The following is a 20,190-nucleotide window of genomic DNA, read 5'->3' as shown; positions in this document are numbered from 1 at the left end:
AGTTTGTTAGGGAAGGGAAGGGCAGAAAAGTGAACTTGCCTAGGGGACTTCCCTCCATGTTTCTGTTCTAGGTAGGCCCACCCAGCTGCTACTGGTGGCTCAGCTCTGCTCTGCTCAGGGAACAACACCCGTTTGCTCCCTCCACAGGAGCTGGGTCATGCAGCAAGACATAGTCAGCAGGCTGAGCAGAGCCCTCCCATTGGGCCAAAAAGCCCCAACTTAGGAGAGGAAGGGAGGCAAGCTATGAAGGAGGCGCCACCAAGAGAGAAGAGCCTGTCAGGAGTGGGATTCAAACCCATGTCTCCCAGGGAGACTGCAACCTGAATGCAGCGCCTTAGACCGCTCGGCCATCCTGACCCACGACTCTGCTGCTGCTGCTGCTGCTGCAACTCCTCCCCCTGCAGCTGCCAGAGCCAGCCCAGCTCAGCCAGCCTCCTCCTGGCACTGCTGCAGGGAGACCTGGCTCCTGGGAGCACCCTTGCCCTGCTCCCAGCGAGGGCTGCGGACAGGCGACCGCACCTCCTACACACACTGCAGACCACACGGAACAGGAGTACCCAGCACAGTGGCAGCACACTTCTGACATGTCTCGCAAAGGCCAAGGCAACGCTTCACCGGAGCAACCAAAGGAACCGTCAGCAACTTATGGCTCTGCACATGCCAACAACATCCTGTCAAGGGGGCTCCAGGCACAGGTCTACCTTACCCGTGACTTCCTCCACTCCCTCCAGAGCCTCACCATATGGCAAGCCAAGAGCACTTGGCGCGCAGTGCTGCCTCGTGGATGGTTCGTGGGGCAAGAGGCGTGCTCCCTTCTTCCCTGCTCGGAGGCGGGAAGGCTGGGCAAGGAGGACTCTGCCACATCAACCCCTGAGGGAATGCTGTGCCGGTCTCAAGGAGTCAGTGTGTGGGAAAGGGGCTGGAGAGTGAGGGCAAAAGGACGGGAGATGCACCAAGTGCTGAGCAATGACTGAGCTAAACCTCTCTGTGGTCAAAGCAGCCCTCCCAAGTCAAGTTCTTTTGCCAAGGCTGGCCTCGCTAAAAGCCAGGCCTGTGTCTGCTGGGCTAGGAGGTGCCCAGCGGCCTGGCCATGAGGCATCTGGGCTGCAGGGGGAGTCAAGGGGAGTGGCTCGACCACCCTATGGGAGCTGAAATTGTCAGGGAAGCCCTTGGGTGCTTTAGGAGCAGGCAAGGCAAGGGCACTGTGGAGACAGGCTGAAGAAAAGCTTGCCTGCGTTGGCCAGGAATCGAACCCGGGTCAACTGCTTGGAAGGCAGCTATGCTCACCACTATACCACCAACGCACCTGTCCTCACTGCTGTCTCCTGCTCCTCCAGAGCAGAGCCGAGCCGAGCTAAGCCGAGCCGAGCCGAGCCTGGTCTCCCTCCTGTTCCTCCACTTCCCAATCTCACCTGCCTCCACTCTCCCAGCTCACAAACTGGCCTGTGGCCTGCTCTTCCCCTCCACAGACTGGCCGGCCTCCTCCTTCCAGCCCCCTGCCCACACACACATCCTCAGGCTGCTGGGACGTGTGTGCCCTTCTCTCTCTGTGTGAGATGTTGGCTAGGGAAACTCAAGCTGCTGCGTGCTGGTAACGGTGCCGCTCCCCACCTGCGCTCGTATGTGTGCCAGCTGTGCATGTACTGTGCAAGCGTACGTGCGTTTGTGTCTATGTACCTGTGGTGGTTTAAGCACAGCCAAACACCCACCCGGCTGCTCACTCCTTTCCCCACCCTCAGGGGATGCAGAGCACTGAAAACAGGATAAGAAATCTCCTGGCTCAAGATAAACACAGGGACGTGGCTTAGCAAAAACTGTTGTGGGCAAAGCAGGCTTGACCTGGGGAAAATTAAATGTTTGCCGTCGAAAAACAGATTCACTTAGTGAGAAACAAAAAGGCAAACAGAAAACAGTGCTTCTCCTCTCCCCCGTCCCAGGCTCAGCTTTGCTCCTTCACACCACACTCCTCTACCTGCCCAAGAGGGATGCATTTTCCCTCTGCTCTTTCCCACTCTTTTTATTCCTTCCTCCTCCCTCTCTCTGGTGTTTTCTGCCCTGTCTGGAACATGTTTTCACAGAGGGGCCACCCACTCTCACCCGCCTGCTCTCAGGCAGACCTGCGGTTGGCTGCCAGGACCAGCCAACCCTACCAGCGTACCCAGAAGCACATCAGGTGAGGAAGCCCCCATGTGGTAAATGGAGGGAAGGGGCAACGTACAAGAAGATACACCATGCAGTGCTATCCACTCTGGGATGAACACAGGCACCTAGCACAACCTATATTCCTGTGGATGGCCCATCACCTGCAGAGGCAGCTATAGAGGAAAGCAGGGTTTGTATATGTTAACAATACAGTTCTGTTGACCAGTCGAGGTACTCATGTTACAGGGTGGGCCAAGCAGTTACTGTCCCTAGCCAAATCATTATGTGCTTGTGCCGCGCAGCTGTTGTGGACATAAGGTCAGTGGGATGTTAATCTTCATTGTTCTAAACCAATGTCCCATGCAGGTGGAGGGGTTTCATACTAGATTCAGGCACATTGCTGTTCAGGCCATGGTTATATACCTGTTTTTTTTTCGAAAGACCAATCTCCTATTGCTTTACCGTCTGTGTTCTTATCTGTAGCATCTCTATCACCTGTATCCTCAGCCCGAGAGAGCCGGTTTAGGTTGGGTCTTCAGGTCACGTTGACCCTGAGGTAAAGCTTTTAGTCGTAGGCGGTGTTTGTTGCTCTAAGCAAGCTGTGTGGTGGCCAGCACCATGCCTTTCACACCTGCTGCGCGGGCCTTGCCCTGGCCCTGCTGTGCTGCGCTCCCCACAACTCCCGTCTTGTCCTCCCTCCTGGCGCAGCCCTGACCTTGCTGCTCCCTTGCGGCCAAGGGCTGCCCCTGCCCCCACGCAGCCTGCTAGAGAGCCAGAGAAACCTCATCCCCTCCTCTCAGTGCCTTGAGTGGTGCCTGTCTTGCAATATTGCTGGAGGTGGAGGTGGCTCCCAGTCGCCCCAGGGCAGGGCTGGACCAGCAGGACTGCGTGGTACCCTGTCTTCAGCACTGAAAGGGGTCCCAGGGAGGCTCTGGGCAGCCTGAGCTGGTAGAGCCTCTTGGTGAGGGAAGAAGCAACAAGGTGGCAGGGCTGAGTCCTTCTTTTCTGGGCATGTGTTTCCTGGTTCCCTGTCCCATCTATGGTCCAGAAAGGCAGCAACCAGGCAGAGGACCTCCCTGAACTATACTGTCCAGGCTCTGGCATTGCAGAGACGTCCTGACGTTTACTGGAGTTGGGTGTAACCGTGTTCCTGGTAACTAGGAACTGAGATACCCTCCTTTCTCTTGCAAGTTACATCCTGTGGGCCAGGGAAACACAAGGAGCTTCTCCCAACTAGACTCTCTAGCTGAAGGGGAGAAAGCTTCTCAAGTTTCCTTAAAGTAACAAGACAACATCCTTCTTTGTGCTGACAGCCAAAACCTGTTCTGTGCCTTGGGGTTGTAGGGAACGTTTGTGTTAGCACAGTATTTACAGACTCCCACTCTGTCATCAGCAGCGCTGCAGGTAGGTGGAGTTAGGAGGAGGGAGATCATGAGTGCGCATGCTCTGTTCCCTGCTGAAATGCCCACCCTAACCCCATCCTGAAGTCACACTGCCTACCTCCAGAGCTGAAAACCAGCACTTCCCTCCTTTCCACTCCATACCCATTCGCTGGAGTTTACTCCCACAACACCAATGGAACAGAGAATTGCAGTGGCTGTTTTTCATATGAAGTTTACAGACAACCATTGAGAGGACCTGTCTAAAGGTCTGTGTTAACATTGACATCTGAGCAAGTGGGACACTGGTCTTTGAGTCTTTGACCACCCTCACAGTAAAACAGGCCTACTACGTGTGGCACTTCTTGTGTCTCCAACTCCATCAATTGCCTCTTGCCCTCTCACTGGGCACCACTGACAAGAAGATGGCCCTCTCTTCTTTAATCCACCTGTCCACTCTCCAGCATCCTCAGCCTTCCCTTCTCCAAACCTAGGTCTCCCAGCCTGTCCTTGTAAGACAGAGGAGCCAAGTCCTTAGTCACATCGGTGTCCCTTTGGCAGGGCCGACAGATCCCCTAGCTGTGCGGAAATGGGAATCAGCCACACAATGGCGCCCATGGAGTCCCTGTAAGGGCCCTTGGCATGCAGATGTCCAGGTCTCCTGCAGAGGAAGGGCACTTTGCCCTTGCTGCTGGGAGCAGATTAGACCAAAAGAGAAAGCAGAAGCAACAGCATTCAGGCAGGGGAAAATGCGCACAGGCCCCAGAGTTCATGCACTTCGAACAGCAGTGACTGCTGAGAGGTTTTGGTCGTACAGCGCTGAGTAATGCCTCATCTGGGAGACTAAACAGGGACACCCGGATCTAGCTTTGTGCTTGGCTGCACGCTTGCGTGTGGAAGGCCTTGCTTTACTGCTGAGCAGCTTAGGTGCCTTTTCCTCCCAAGCACCTGTGGGTATAAAGGTGCATGAGGAAAAGGAAAGGTGGTATAAAACCTGACTTCCAAATGCCAGGATTCCGGATGAGATGGAGCCTCGGAAAAGCAACTTGTCCCTGCCCGTTTCTGAAGGAGCTCTCCACAACTCAGCTGAGCACATATGTCCATTTTCTTCTGCCATCGCAGGAATAGTTGTCATTCCCAGCCCAGCTCGTAAGCCTCCTTCTGTCCTCTGAGAGGGAGTACTCAGGGCAGGCAGTGAAAAGTCACTGCTTCCTGAGCATACGTGCAAGACGCACTGGGTGCACTGGCAGAAGAAATGCAATCGGCTCTTGGATGCTTTCAGTGGTGGGACTTGGGGCTGACCCTGAGAGATATCACAGGGCTGCGATCACCAGGTCACAGAGGCATGCTCTATACGTCTGAGGCTTTTCAGTATTTCTCTTGCCTGCTTGCTTCTTATTGGTGTCAGTTCACGGAGCTCCACCGTCAGCCAGCAGTAAGCTCAGGGCAGAGGCCAATTGCTCTTCCTTACAGAGCAGGTGCTAAGTGACAGAGAACAAACGATCACGAGTCTCCCACTACCCTACTCAAAGTCTTTAATGAGAAGGAGCAAATGCAGCAACACAACAGACAAGAAGTAACACATCTGCAGAGTTCAGGGAGGCACAGAAATGGCACCTTTTCTGCTCCCAGCTAAGCAAGCCTTGGGTCCTCAGCACAAAGTGTCCCCCCTGCAGCGTCCCCCAGGGAGGAGCAGCATCAGAGGCAACCGTGGAAGGAACATTTGCCATGACCTTGGGGAAGCAAATGGGCTGGAGACCTTGGCAGCTCCAGTGAGCAGTGCTGCCAGGACAGAAGCAAAGGAGAAAACGCCCTGAGCAAGGACGCTGCCTGCACTGGCCCGCGCAACACACTGGCCCAGAACCCTTGCTCCTCGAGTGCTGGGTGAGACTGGCAGAGCCCCAGAAACACCCGCCATTGCTTGGAGAAATGCTGTCTCAGTGTCGTGGTTTAGGCCCAGTCAGCAACCAGGCACCACGCAGCCGCTCGCTCACTCCCCCCTGGTGGGACCGGGGGGAGAATCGGAAGAGTAAAAGTGAGGTAACTCATGGTTTGAGATAAAGACAGTTTAATAGGTAAAGCAAAAGCTGCACACAAAGCACAGCAAAACAAGGAATTCATTCACTCCTTCCCATGGGCAGGCAGGTGTTCAGCCGTCTCCAGGAAAGCAGGGCTCCATCACGCGTAGCAGTTACTTGGGAAGACAACCACCATCACCCCCGATGTCCCCCCTTCCTTCTTCTTCCCCAGCTTTATATACTGAGCATGACGTCATATGGTATGGAATATCCCGTTGGTCAGTTCAGGTCAGCTGTCCCGCTGTGTCCCCTCCCAGCTTCCTGTGCACCCCGCAGAGCATGGGGAGCTGAAAAAGTCCTTGACCAGTGCAAGTGCTACTTAGCAACAACTAAAACATCTCCACATCATCCCCACTGTTTCCAGCAAAAATCCAAAACATAGTCCCATACTAGCTACTACAAAGAAATTTAACCCTATTCCAGCTGAAACCAGGACACTCAGCCACAGAAGGGACATCCCTCCTCCTGCAGCGAGCGGCACAGCATCTGCATATGAGAAAGGACCGTCCCTTTCCCTGTGCTCAAGCCCCTGGAGGGGGCAACCTCAGCAGTGCTGCTTCTCCGGGACATGCTGTCAGAGTTGTGACTCTGAAGAGAATTGACCCTTCTCCGGTGACCGGGCGTTTCCCATGCCCGCTCTGAATGCAACCTGCCGTTTGGCATCTTAGGCTTGCACATGACAGCATGGCCTAACCTGTGGGTTCAGAAGCACCAGATGGCAGCCCAGTGCTTCAGGCAGGCCAAAGGTACCAGGATCAATCTCCCAGAGCACCTGGGAGTCACCGTGATGTGGAAGAGTTGGGAAAAACCCTGAACTCCATGCAAGCATGAGTCACCCTGTTGTGGAATTCAGTGGACACAGTGTCTGGTCTCAGGTGTGCCAGGGATACCAGAGCTCACAGCCTCATTCCTCCAAAGCGCTGCTTTCCTCAAGGGCATTTCTACGCATTTGTTGTGGTTTAGCCAGCAACTCAGCCCCACACAGTTGCTCGCTCACTCCCCCACCAGTGGGACAGGGGAGAGATAAGAACAGTTTAATAGTTAAAATAAAACAACAACAACAAAAATGCAATGGAAAGGAAGACAATGAGAGGTGCAAAAGCCGGGACAGGGCGGGGGGGAACGAAGGGGGAACGAACCACCAAAACAAACCGTACTGCATGCAGCCGCTCACCACCCACTGACCCGACGCCACCAGTCCCCAAGCCACAACAACCCCCATGCGCCAACTGCCCCCGTTAATATACTGGTCATGGCGTCACATGGTATGGCATATCCCAGTGGCCAGTTCAGGTCAGCTGTCTTGGCTGTGGCCTCTCCCCTGCCGGTCTCTTGCCCATGTGGCGGAGCATGGGAAGCTGGAAAGGTCCCTGACTACTACAGGCACTACAGTGAAGAGAATTAACCCTTTCTCAGCCAAAACCAGCACAACATTGTAGCACCATTCCTGAAACAAATGCTGCTTCTATGGAATTTCATGCTGCTGCTGCCTTCCAAGGCATTGCCTTTCGGTGGCTGAGAAGGGGCCATGAGACTCAGTGTATCCCAGAATCATGAAGGTTAAAGGGGACCTCTGGAGGTTCTCAGGGCCGACTTCCTGCTGTGAACAGACCACGCTTCCGAGGCACCTCAGCAGGTCTTGGCCTGTGGACTTCTGAGCACGGCCACTGTTGGAGATGTCACTGTCTCTTGGGCAGCTCTTCCAGGGCTGCACAGTGTCCCCTGTCACTTCTTCTCCCACAAAGACAACTGGCAGTTCCTTTGTTGCAACTTGTTAGTGTTGACCTTGCCCTTTCGCAGGGCACCTCTCTGGAGAGTCTGGCTCCATCCTTAGACAACCTCCTGTGACTGTTCAAAGACTACAGTCCACTTTTCTGCAATTTGCCTCTAACTGGCCCATCTGCTACTCAGGTACCAGTGGCCTTGCAATCAGCATCCAAGCCCCGTGACTCCTTCTGTCCTACCAGCTAATTCAGGCACAAGTGACCTCACAAGCACCTAGCGCTGCCGTGAGCCTACTCTGGCCCATCGGCTGCAGAGGCAGAATCGACCTTGAAATCAAAATGCCAACCGCATGCCTGCTGCTGGCCCAGCAGGCAATGAGGTCGAAGTGCTCTCACAAGCACATAGCCCAAAACGTGCATGCTGCTGCTTATCAGGACCGCAAGCACCTAGCACAAGCCATGTTCCTGCACATGGCCTGTGGAGCCAGACAAGTGACCTCACAGTCAACATCCAAGCTGTGTGTTGGCTTCTGGTACCTGAAGTACTCAGGTACTCAGGTAGCAGGGAGGTCACTTGCAGATACCCATGTTGTCTTCCTGCTGACAGCTCGTGAAGCACTCGGACAAGGAGGACTTCTGGAAGAGTCCGCTCTCAATTGCCTTTGAAAGGTCACGATGACTGGCAGAGGTTCCTGGAAGATAGTCAGTGCCACTCCTCTCTGCCAGAAGGGCACAAGGGGCACTGTGGGCTGGTCTGCCTCACCTAGATCCCTGGGAATGGGAAGCAACAACTCGTCCTGGAAACCCTTTCCAGACGCATGAAGAACAAGGAGGTGATAGTTTTTGTCTTTTAATTACACGCTTCCTAGCTCATTTCTGTGTGACTGTGCTCTCCTCTTTTTGTGGGTGGGTGTGTTTGTGTGTACGTGTGTGTGAATGTAGGCAACTAAACCTAAAGCTGCAGTAGCCAGCAAGCACAAGGGTGAAGAGCAACAAACAGGCTAGGATGGAAGACGTCCCAGGTCATAGAGTCCATCTCACTGGCCTTTCCTGAAGTAGAACCAGCCATTCCCACCTCCTCACCTGAAGAACCCCAAAAGTCCTCACTTGCGGCTGTATATTGGGGAATTTATCTGCCTGTTGGGAAGGGAAAACCACCCGTGTCCCCAGGAAATCCACTGGCTTCCTGGGGGAGCCCTGTGCTTTGCTCTGCTCTGCCTGCTACTCCGCAGCAATCTGCCTTTGTGCAAACTAGAGCGAGGAGCAGTTTGTGAGTGCTGGCAAGATCTGAGATCCACGAGGTGTCGTCCCTTTGTTGTTAGCACCGAGGGCCGTGTTGTGAAGGCTCTCTTTGGAGGTGAGCGGCTGTAGTTTCAGGTGTAGAGAAGAGAGCTGGTGGGGCCGTGCTGCTGGGGATGCATGGTGAGATCAGGCTCCTAAGTTCTGCTCAAGAACCAACAGCCGTCCACGCAGGCATTTCTGGTGCAAGGAGAGGACAAGTGAGGTGGGCAAGGGGGTTTTGTTGTCTCCCTGGGAACCATCTACAGCGTGGAGCCGAGTCCCATGGCTGCAGCGTGGTCAACTGCAGGGAGCCCAAAAGGGGACTGAGCCCCCGTAGCTGGCAGGATTCGAACCTGCGCGGGGAAACCCCAATGGATTTCTAGTCCATCGCCTTCACCACTCGGCCACAACTACCTGCTCCAGCCCTCTCCGCCCTGCTGAGCACATGCCCTCTGCAATGACACCTGGCTCCCTGGGACTTCCAGGGCCAGGCTCCACTCAAAGCCCTGCATTTGGGACCTGCACTGAGCATGACAGGCACCTGCTGCCAGGCTTCCAGAGGCCTCGAGAGGCATAACCCCTGTGCCTTGTCGTCAGCCAGTCATCTGGGATATCCTGTCTCGGCGGGGTGCTTTCACTCCCCAGCTGGCATCTCGGCAGCTTCCGGGGAAGAAAGGAAGGCAGCGTGTGAAGACAACCAGGGATGGTGGCAGCTGTGTGGGGTGGGCTATTAGACCCTGCTTGGCTTCTCAGTTTTATCTGAGGGGGACGCCAAGCCTGCTGTGAGCCCTAGGGTGGGGGCATTGCTGCAGGGCAGATGGTGACCCCCCGGCAGCACCTCCAGCCTCCTGGGGACACACGGTGGTGTCAGCCCTTGGACACAGACCACGACTGCCATGCAGGTTGTTCACTGTGTAGGGGGAATGGCTTGCGAGAGTCAGAGAGGTCTATGGGAAGGGCAAGGTGGAGCCTGGCTGAGGAAGCGTGTGAAGGGGCAAAGGGAGCGTAAATGGGAGGTGTGGATGACTTAGAGGGAGACAGGGGAGGGTTTGATTTGGAGGAATAGATGTGTCTAGACCTTTTTGCCAGCACTGGCAAGGGATGTCCAAATCCTGATCAGGGACCAACAAGCCAAGCAACCTGCAAAAGTAATAATTTCCATCGCTAGATGAAAGTAGCTCTGATTCCCTTTTGACTCTGGAGCAGGAATATTTGGAAAGTGGCTTTAAGGGGCCAGGGTGGAGGCGGTGCATGTGGCAGTGCCTGCCTGCATGCAGGGCAAAGGTGGTTGCAGCTGAAGTTAGTGGCTGAGCATGAGCACCGGGCTGAGGAAGTGGATGTGCGAGGGGCTGGAAGGAGAAGGCCGGGCAGCCTGTAAAGTAGAGGAGCAGGAGGCAGCACTGCCCACACGTGCGTTGGTGGAATAGTGATGAGCCTAGCTGCCTTCCAAGCAGTTGATCCGTCTTTGATTCCTGGCCAATGCTGACAAATGTCTCTTCAGCCTGGCTCCAGGATGCCTTATGTCTTCCGCAGGTAGCCTCTCCTGCTCAAATACCACCCAGCTTTCCCCTGAAGGTTTAAGCTGCTCCCCTCACTTCCCCGCAGACTTGAGACCTGCTGAGGTCAGTGCTTTCTCTCTGCTGGGAGGGCTGCAGGCTGGGCTTCTGACTGCGGTGCTGGTACTGGAGCCAGGAGAGAGGCATTTTTGTCTTGCAACTGCTGGTGCTGCTAGCTGCAACTGGCAGGAAAAGCATGCTGCTGTGGCAGGGTACAAAAGAAGGTGAATAATGCCTAGGTGGTGGTCAAGAGACACGCTAAGGCCAGGTATGCAATGTGGGGAAGGGGTGGGAGGAGGCCTGCTCTTTATGTAATGGCTCAAAGGCCTGTCTGTCTTATCTGACGTCACCCTGGGGACGCTGACGTACCCTGTCCAGGCTCCAGCATTGCAGAGACATCCTGAAGTTTCCTGGAGTTGGGTGTAACCATGTTCCTGGTAAGTAAGGACTGAGGCACCCTTATTTCTCTTGCAACTTTTGGCCTGTGGGCCAAGGGAAACACAAGGAGCCTCTCACAACTCCACCCTCTACCTGATGGGGACAAAGCTTCTCAAGTCTCCGGTTCCAGGGCTGCTTAAAGCAGAAGAAGCAAAACTCTTTGATGTGCTGACAGTCAAGAACTGTTCTGGGCAGTGGGCTTGTACGGAGGGTTTAGGGTGGCACAGTATTTACACACTCCCGCTCTGTCATCAGCAGCGCTACAAGTAGGTGGAGTTACAAAGAGGGGGACTGTGATTGCTCTGCCCCCTACTGAAATGCCCACCCTAACCCCATCTTGAAGTCACACTGCCCATGTCCAGAGCTGAAAACCAGCGCTTTCCTCCTCTCCACTCCGTGCCCATTCCCTGGAGTTTACTCCCACAACACCAATGAAAGAGAGTATTGCAATGGCTGGTTTTCATGGGAAGTTTGCAGACAACAGTTGAGCGGACCCATCAAAAGGTCTCTATTAACAGTCACGTTGGACCGACTGGGACACTGGTCTTTCACCACCCTCAACAGGGTAAAAAAGGGTTGCTCTGTGTGGCATTTCTTGTATTTCCACCCGCATCCATTGCTTCTTGCCATCCCACTGGGCACATCTGACAAGAAGATGGCCCTCTCTTCTTTACTCTGCCTGCCCGCTGTCCCGCCCCAAGTGTGTGGACACATGCATAAGGTGCCCCCTTGGCCTTCCCTTCCGCAGGCTAAGCAAACCCAGATCTCCCAGCCTGGGCTTGTATGGCAGATGAGCCAAGACTTTAATCACATCAGTGTCCCTTTGGCAGGGCTGACGGGGGCCCTACCTGTGCAGAAGTGGGAATCAGCCACACAGTGACACCAGTGGAGTCCCTATAAGGGCACCTGGCATGCAGACGTCCAGGTCTCCTGCAGAGGAAGGGCACTTTGCAGAAGTCTTTCCACCTGCTGCCGGGAACAGATTGGGCAAAGAGAGAAAGCAGAAGCAACAGCGTTCGGTCAGGGGAAGACGTGCACCTGCCCCAAAGTTCAGGCACCTCGAGCAGCATTGACTGCTGAGAGGTTTTGGTGGTGCAGTGTTGAGGAGAGAATTGCCTCATCTGGGAGACGGAACAGCGGCACTCGATATTCCTTTGTGCTTGGCTGCGCGCTTACATGTGGGAGGCCTTGCTTTACTGCTGAGCAGCTTAGGTGCTTTTTCCTCCCAAACACCTGTGGGTATCAAGGTGCGTGAGGAAAAGGAAAGGACCTGCTGCTGCAGGGTGCCTGTCATCACTAACCCTCCAAAGGGAATTATGCGCTGGCTTTAGCAATTCAGAATGAACTGGTTGGAGGACATGCAGTTGTTGCGTGAGACTATGTGGAGCCAGGGCTGCGGTGGGCACTGGGAGCTGTAGGGCAGAGCTCTGTGCTTGTGGGCATGGCTTTGACAGGGAGCAGCAAAGCTGCCTGGCAGGCAGCTGCTGTGTCCGCCTTGCTTCCTTACTGGTGAGAGCTGAGCTTGCTGAAGGAAGCCCTTGGGTGGTTGGTTTTGGAGCAGGAGAGGCAGGGCACTGTGGAGCCCGGCTATAATAAAAAGAAAAAGGGAACATTGCATTGGCCAGGAATCAAACCCAGGTCAACTGCTTGGAAGGCAGCTATGCTCACCACTATACCACCAACACACCTGCCTCTTTTTCTGTCATTTGTTCCTCTTCTGAATAGGTAATCTGCCTCCTGCTCCTCTGTGGCCTGACTGACTTCCAAATTCTGGTGTCCTGCACACATACTACTACAAGTTGCTACGTAGAATGCATGTTTCTGTAGTGTGAGATGGTGGCTAGGAAAGCTTAAGCTGTACCAGCCACCAGCCAGGGGAGATCAGAATCCAGGACTGCCCAGAGTTGCAGCAGGACACTGGACAAACCAGGCACAGGCTCTGCACAGCCCTATGGTACGTCCCAGCATTCCAGGGACCTGCTAATGTGCATGTAGGATTGGGGGCTTGGGGGGGGACAGTACTGATCTACAGCCTGAGCAGCCAGAGAGGAAGAAAAGAATCAGGCCATCTGTCTTCTTAATGCCTCTGTGAGTGCTGGTGGTGCTTAAGGGTGATGATAATGGCACTGCTCCCCACCTGCATTCATACAAGTGCCAGCTGTGCATATACTGTGCAAGTATATGTGCATTTGTGTGCGTACACCTGTGCTGGTGTAAGCATAGCTATTCAGCCACCCAGCTGCTCACTCCTTTCCCCACCTTCAGTGGGATGTGGAGCATAGAAAATAGGATAAGAAACCTCCCAGATCATGATAAACACAGGGACATGGCTTAGCAAAACCTGTTGTGGGCAAAACAGACTCAACTTGGAGGAAATTCATTTATTGCTAATTGAAATAGATTCGCATACTGAGAAAATAAAAGGCAAGTATAATACACCACTGTTCCTCCTCCTACCCAGGTATCACACCTTCACTCCAGACTCCTCTACCCACCCAAATGGGATTGGAGGGGTGGTGTTCATTTTCCCTCTTATCTTTCTGGCTTTTTTTTTTTTTCCCATTCCTCTCTCTGTCTTGCATTTTCTGCCCTTTTGTTTTCATACAGGCCACAAAATTTGCTGATGGCTCAGCTGTGTCCTGTACTGGGTCTGCTGTGGGGATGGAACCAGCTGTGCCAGTGAAGGAGCAACTCATCCTGGAAACCCTTTCCAGATACATGAAGAACAAGAAGGTACTTGCTATTTTTCACTGCACTCTAGTCCTAGCTCGTGCCTGTCCGACTGTGTTCTCTTTTCTTTGTGGGGGTGCGTGTTCCTCTCTGTGTGTGTGTGTGTGTGTGTGTGTGTATGTGTGTGTGTGAGAGAGAGATGTTGGCAACTAAATCTGGAGGTGTACTAGGCAGTGAATACAGGGTGAGGAGCAGCAAATCCTAGCAAAGGCTAGGAAATCTCAAGCAGCACTAGCCAGTGGGTAGAGCAGATTGGCATCAGGGACTGCCCAGGGTTGGAACAGGGCACCAGACAAACCAGCCCTGGGCTCCAGGAGCGCACTCTGGACAGACCTACGGTCAGGCCCAGGGCTCAGTGGACCTGCTGCTCAGTGGACACGAATGTGGGCGTGAGGGAGGGGTGTGTGTCCAGCACTGAATTCTGGTCTGAGCAGCTGGAGGGGAAGAAAAGGGTCAGGCCATGTTTGTGGCTTTGGGTAGTGAGGAATGAAAGAAACAAAACACTGCCTTTCCTCCCACAAACTGGAGAGCTGGGCAATCACCAGCCGTATGAAGTTTAACAAGGGCAAGGGCCGGAATTTACACCTGAGGCACGGGAACCTTGGATATACATACACACTGAGGAATGAGCGGCTGGAGCGCAGCTCCCCGGAGAGTGACCTGGGGGTTCTGGTCGACGGCAAGTTGCACATGAGCCAGCAGTGTGTCTTGGCAGCCAAGAGGTCCAACCGTGTCCTGGGGTGCGTCAAGCCCTGCATTGCAGCCGGTCGAGGGAGGTGATTGTCCCGCTCTGCTCTGCACTGGTGCGGCCTCACCGCAAGTACTGTGTGCAGTTTTGGGTGCCACAGTATAGTAACGATATAAAGCTACTAGAGAGTGTCCCGAGGAGGGCCACAAAGTTGGTGAAGGGTTTAGAGGAGAAACCGTACGAGGAGCGGCTGAAGTCCCTTGGTTTGTTCAGCCTGGAGAAGAGGAGACAGAGGGGAGACCTCATCACGGTCTACAGCTTTCCCACAGGAGGAGGAGGAGGAGGAAAAGGCGCTGTTCTCTTCTCTCTGGTGACAAAAGATAGGATCCGAGGGAACGGCAGGAAGATGTGCCCGGGGAGGTTTAGGTTGGATATTAGGAAAAGGTTCTTCACCCAGAGGGTGGTGGAGCACTGGAACAGGCTCCCCAGGGGGGTAGACACGGTGCCAAGCCTGATGATATTCAGGAAGCACTTGGACAACACCCTCGGAGACATGGTGTGAATATGGGATTGTCCTGTGCAGGGAAAGGAGTTGGACATGGTGATCCTCGTGGGTCCCTTCCAGCTCAGGGCATACTATGATTCCATGATTCTATGATTTTCCGGGCTCAGCTACAGTCCTTCACTGCAGACTACTCCAGCACATGTTTTACATTCCTAAACAGGAAAATCTGTTTCAGCGTGGGCTCTTCCACAGGCTTCAGGACTCTCAGGAAAAGTCCTCAGTGGCGTGGCTTCTCCACAGGTTGCAGGTCCTTTGGGAATATTAGTCAGCTCCAGCATGGGTGCTCTGTTATGACACAAGCTTCGCAGGTGGCTGAGTGTTGCGGAGGGAGCTGGAACCAGCTGTGTGTGGTGCGGGGCAGCCCCTCGGCTCGTCTCACAGAGGCCACCCTGCAGCACGCCCTCTCCCCTCCACCGCCAACTCCTAGCCACATATAGCCAATACAGTGCCCATTGGGAATCCCTGCCCAGCCCTGCTCCCGGCTGCACCTACAAGTGGGCACAGCAGCAAACAGGCTAGGATGGAGGAAGCCCCCAGGTGGTAAAGTCAATCACACTGGTGGCTCCCAAACTAGTACTGGGCTTGTGCTCCCCCCTAGCTGCAGAGCCCTGGAAGTCCCTGCTTGTGGCTGGGAAGCTGGGGACTGAGCTGCCTGACGGGAAGGGAGAAACAGCTTTGTCCCCAGGACACCCGCTGCCTTGTGGGGAGAGCTGTGGGCTTGTGCTCTGCCTGCTGCTCCACAGCCACCCGTCTGCCTTGCTGAGGGTCACTTTGGGAGTGGTGGCTGCTAGGAAAGCAAAGGGGAAAGAAGGTGGCGGTGGCAGAGAGAAGGGGCTGAGGGAGCGTGAGAGCCATGGCCATGGGTGCCCAGAGAGCAGGAGCGCAGCAGTGCGGGTTAAAACTTGGCGAAAGATGCAAGGGAGAGGCAGTGGCTGATGCCAAGGGAAGAAAAAAAGCAAGCAAGCATTGACTAGCAGAGGATGGTTTCGATCCATCGACCTCTGGGTTATGGGCCCAGCACGCTTCCGCTGCGCCACTCTGCTCCCCCCAGGACCTCAGCTGGGACCTCCCACAGCCCGTAAGCCCGATGCTTACGGGCACTGCCAGCACCTGCGCTTGCGCTCACGCCCCTTTCCCTTGCTCCTGCCTGTGCTCTGCACTGCTCCTTGCTGTATGGCAGACCTTGTTGTGCCTCCTCTGGCTCTCCTCTGCTCTGAGCTCCTCGAGAAAGGGCTCGCTCTCTTCTGCTTTGCTGAACCTCCTGCTGATGGGGTGAGGGTTTCGGAATTCAGGACTGCTCTTCGTGTGCTGGGGTTGCCAGCAGGTAGAGCTGAATGGGGAAAGGGAAGCACTTTGTGTGGAGCATTATCCTTGTGAAATAGGCTGTTTTCTGTGCCTCCCTGAACCCTGCAGATGTGTTCCTTGGTCTCTGTTGTGTGCCACTGCGTTTGCTCCTTCTCATTAAAACCTTTGTGCAGCACAGCTGGAGTCTCGTGGTTGGTTCTTGTCCTCCTCCCTCAGTTAGCCATCTGCTCTGCAAAAGCATTGTCCTTTGTCCTGAGCTTACCGCTATTTGCGGGTGGAGCGCCCTGAACTGATTGACACCAGAGCACCAAAAAGAAGCAAGCAGGCAAGAGAAATACTGAAAAGCCTCAGACCTGGTCATCACAGCCCTGTGATATCTCTCAGGGTCAGCCCCAAGTCCCACCACTGAAAGCATCCAAGAGCCGATTGCATTTCTTCTGCCAGTGCACCCAGTGCGTCTTGCACGTATGCTCAGGAAGCAGTGACTTTTCACTGCCTGCCCTGAGTACTCCCTCTCAGAGGACAGAAGGAGGCTTACGAGCTGGCCTGAGAATGACAACACTTCCTGTGGTGGCAGGAGAAAATGGACATATGTGCTCAGCTGAGTTGTGGAGGGCACCTTCAGAAACAGGCAAGGACAAGTTGCCTTTCTGAGCCTGAATCTCAGCCAGGGTCCTGGCATTTGGAAGTCAGGTTTTATACCTGATAATGCCCCCACCCCCCGCAGCAACATGAATTCATAACTAGTAGAATAAAGATCTTCTAATATGGTGAATGCAGTTCTGGGTGCAGTTTAGCCGACCAGAACTGTAGGTGTCATTGAGCTGACCATGCCGCCATGGCTTAAAGGGTACCTGGCCTGTGGCGATGTACAGGTTGTGACTTTGTTTTCCTAGGATTCCCTCTGTGAAAACATGTTCCAGACAGGGCAGAAAACACCAGGGAGAGGGAGGAGGAAGGAACAAAAAGAGTGGGAAAGAGCAGAGGGAAAATGCATCCCTCTTGGGCAGGTAGAGGAGTGTGGTGTGAAGGAGCAAAGCTGAGCCTGGGACGGGGGAGAGGAGAAGCACTGTTTTCTGTTTGCCTTTTTGTTTCTCACTAAGTGAATCTGTTTTTCGACGGCAAACATTTAATTTTCCCCAGGTCAAGCCTGCTTTGCCCACAACAGTTTTTGCTAAGCCACGTCCCTGTGTTTATCTTGAGCCAGGAGATTTCTTATCCTGTTTCAGTGCTCTGCATCCCCTGAGGGTGGGGAAAGGAGTGAGCAGCCGGGTGGGTGTTTGGCTGTGCTTAAACCACCACAGGTACATAGACACAAACGCACGTACGCTTGCACAGTACATGCACAGCTGGCACACATACGAGCGCAGGTGGGGAGCGGCACCGTTACCAGCACGCAGCAGCTTGAGTTTCCCTAGCCAACATCTCACACAGAGAGAGAAGGGCACACACGTCCCAGCAGCCTGAGGATGTGTGTGTGGGCAGGGGGCTGGAAGGAGGAGGTCGGCCAGTCTGTGGAGGGGAAGAGCAGGCCACAGGCCAGTTTGTGAGCTGGGAGAGTGGAGGCAGGTGAGATTGGGAAGTGGAGGAGCAGGAGGGAGACCAGGCTCGGCTCAGCTCAGCTCGGCTCGGCTCGGCTCTGCTCTGGAGGAGCAGGAGACAGCAGTGAGGACAGGTGCGTTGGTGGTATAGTGGTGAGCATAGCTGCCTTCCAAGCAGTCGACCCGGCTTTGATTCCTGGCCAACACACGCAAGCTTTTCTTCAGCCTGTCTCCACAGTGCCCTTGCCTTGCCTGCTCCTAAAGCACCCAAGGGCTTCCCTTACAATTTCAGCTCCCATAGGGTGGTCGAGCCACTCCCCTTGACTCCCCCTGCAGCCCAGAGGCCTCATGGTCAGGCTGCTGGGCACCTCCTAGCCCAGCAGACACAGGCCTGGCTTTTAGCGAGGCCAGCCTTGGCAAAAGAACTTGACTTGGGAGGGCTGCTATGACCACAGAGAGGTTTAGCTCAGTCATTGCTTAGCACTTGGTGCATCTCCCGTCCTTTTGCCCTCACTCTCCAGCCCCTTTCCCACACACTGACTCCTTGAGACCGGCACAGCATTCCCTCAGGGGTTGGTGTGGCAGAGTCCTCCTTGCCCAGCCTTCCTGCCTCCGAGCAGGGAAGAAGGGAGCACGCCTCTTGCCCCACGAACCATCCACGAGGCAGCACTGCGCGCCAAGTGCTCTTGGCTTGCCATATGGTGAGGCTCTGGAGGGAGTGGAGGAAGTCACGGGTAAGGTAGACCTGTGCCTGGAGCCCCCTTGACAGGATGTTGTTGGCATGTGCAGAGCCATAAGTTGCTGACGGTTCCTTTGGTTGCTCCGGTGAAGCGTTGCCTTGGCCTTTGTGAGACACGTCGGAAGTGTGCTGCCACTGTGCTGGGTACTCCTGTTCCGTGTGGTCTGCAGTGTGTGTAGGAGGTGCGGTCGCCTGTCCGCAGCCCTTGCTGGGAGCAGGGCAAGGGTGCTCCCAGGAGCCAGGTCTCCCTGCAGCAGTGCCAGGAGGAGGCTGGCTGAGCTGGGCTGGCTCTGGCAGCTGCAGGGGGAGGAGTTGCAGCAGCAGCAGCAGCAGCAGAGTCGTGGGTCAGGCTGGCCGAGCGGTCTAAGGCGCTGCATTCAGGTTGCAGTCTCCCTGGGAGACGTGGGTTTGAATCCCACTCCTGACAGGCTCTTCTCTCTTGGTGGCGCCTCCTTCATAGCTTGCCTCCCTTCCTCTCCTAAGTTGGGGCTTTTTGGCCCAATGGGAGGGCTCTGCTCAGCCTGCTGACTATGTCTTGCTGCATGACCCAGCTCCTGTGGAGGGAGCAAACGGGTGTTGTTCCCTGAGCAGAGCAGAGCTGAGCCACCAGTAGCAGCTGGGTGGGCCTACCTAGAAAAGAAACAACATGGAGGGAAGTCCCCTAGGCAAGTTCACTTTTCTGCCCTTCCCTTCCCTAACAAACGCACATTCTGCATGCATGCCTCTTGCCTAAAATGGGGACCTTTGGACATTCTTCAGCAGACATTGACATGCTAAATCCTCTCTCCCTGCTTCTGCTTTACCCTTAACAACCCTTCTGGTTGGAAGGCACTTCAGGGAGTCAGAGAGTGCGTCCTCCTGCTTCAGGCAGGCTCACACCAGCTGATCGCTGCTTTGCCCGTCCAGGTCATAAAATACCTTGAGGATGGGCGTTTCACAGCCTCTCTGGACCCCGTGCTTAGGCACCCTCAGGGTGGCCATTTTTGTTCATCTACGTAGTCACAAAACGCCTGCATAATTTCTGACCAGTGCCTTTCCTCCTCCAGACATCACAGCAAACTCCTTGCAGGCACCGGGAGGCTCCTATTAGGTCATAGAATCATAGAATCATAGAATTGGAATTCTAGATTGGAATATAGAATTAAGATTGGAAAAGACCCTTAAGATCATCGAGACCAACCGCCAACCCATCACTGCCAAGTCCACCACTAAACCATATCCTCAAGCACCACATCTACCCTTCTTTTAAATACCTCCAGGGATGGAGGCTCCACCACCTCCCTGGGCAGCCTGTTCCAATGCCTGACTACCCTTTCCATGAAGAAGCCCTCAGCCGGAAAGACCTTGGGAGGGAAGGACCAAGGACTGGTGTGGCCTCCTGTGTTGGTCAGCGCAGCTGAGCTGCAGCTCCCAGGTGCTGGGAGGTCTCTGGCTGCCCATTGAAGCCTGCAAAGGGGCACAAAGTGTCCCGTCAGCCAGCAGTAAGCTCAGGGCAGAGGCCAATTGCTCTTCCTTACATAGCAGGTGCTAAGTGACAGAGAACAAACGATCACGAGTCTCCCACTATCCTACTCAAAGTCTTTAATGAGAAGGAGAAAATGCAGCGACACAACAGACAAGAAGTAACACATCCGCAGGGTTCAGGGAGGCACAGAAATGGCACCTTTTCTGCTCCCAGCTAAGCAAGCCTTGGGTCCTCAGCACAAAGTGTCCCCCCTGCAGCGTCCCCCAGGGAGGAGCAGCATTAGAAGCTACAGTGGAAGGAACATTTGCCATGACCTTGGGGAAGCAAGTGGGCTGGAGACCTTGGCAGCTCCAGCGAGCAGTGCTGCCAGGACAGAAGCCAAGGAGAAAACGCCCTGCGCAAGGACGCTGCCTGCACTGGCCCACGCAACACACTGGCCCAGAACCCTTGCTCCTCGAGTGCTGGGTGAGAATGGCAGAGCCCCAGAAACACCCGCCATTGCTTGGAGAAATGCTGTCTCAGCCACAGAAGGGACATCCCTCCCCCTGCAGCGGCACAG

General features: G+C 54.7%; 5 non-coding genes across 5 annotated transcripts; 1 reads left to right on the top strand and 4 right to left on the bottom strand.

Moving 5' to 3' along the window:
• Positions 1-274: 274 nt before the first annotated feature.
• TRNAL-CAG (transfer RNA leucine (anticodon CAG)) lies at positions 275-357 on the bottom strand. The gene has a single exon. It is a non-coding gene; the product is annotated as a tRNA-Leu (tRNA).
• An 875-nt stretch (positions 358-1,232) lies between these two features.
• Positions 1,233-1,304, bottom strand: TRNAG-UCC (transfer RNA glycine (anticodon UCC)). The gene has a single exon. It is a non-coding gene; the product is annotated as a tRNA-Gly (tRNA).
• A 7,632-nt stretch (positions 1,305-8,936) lies between these two features.
• On the bottom strand, positions 8,937-9,018 carry TRNAS-AGA (transfer RNA serine (anticodon AGA)). Its single transcript has one exon. It is a non-coding gene; the product is annotated as a tRNA-Ser (tRNA).
• Positions 9,019-15,552: 6,534 nt separating this feature from the next.
• Positions 15,553-15,624, bottom strand: TRNAM-CAU (transfer RNA methionine (anticodon CAU)). The gene has a single exon. It is a non-coding gene; the product is annotated as a tRNA-Met (tRNA).
• Positions 15,625-18,510: 2,886 nt separating this feature from the next.
• On the top strand, positions 18,511-18,593 carry TRNAL-CAG (transfer RNA leucine (anticodon CAG)). The gene has a single exon. It is a non-coding gene; the product is annotated as a tRNA-Leu (tRNA).
• The last annotated feature ends 1,597 nt before the right edge of the window (positions 18,594-20,190 follow it).

Source organism: Phalacrocorax aristotelis, chromosome 7, assembly GCF_949628215.1.
Source record: "Phalacrocorax aristotelis chromosome 7, bGulAri2.1, whole genome shotgun sequence".
Taxonomy (NCBI): domain Eukaryota; kingdom Metazoa; phylum Chordata; class Aves; order Suliformes; family Phalacrocoracidae; genus Phalacrocorax; species Phalacrocorax aristotelis.
The sequence above is the reverse complement of the archived record's forward strand: the minus strand, read 5'-3'. Positions and strand labels throughout refer to the sequence as shown.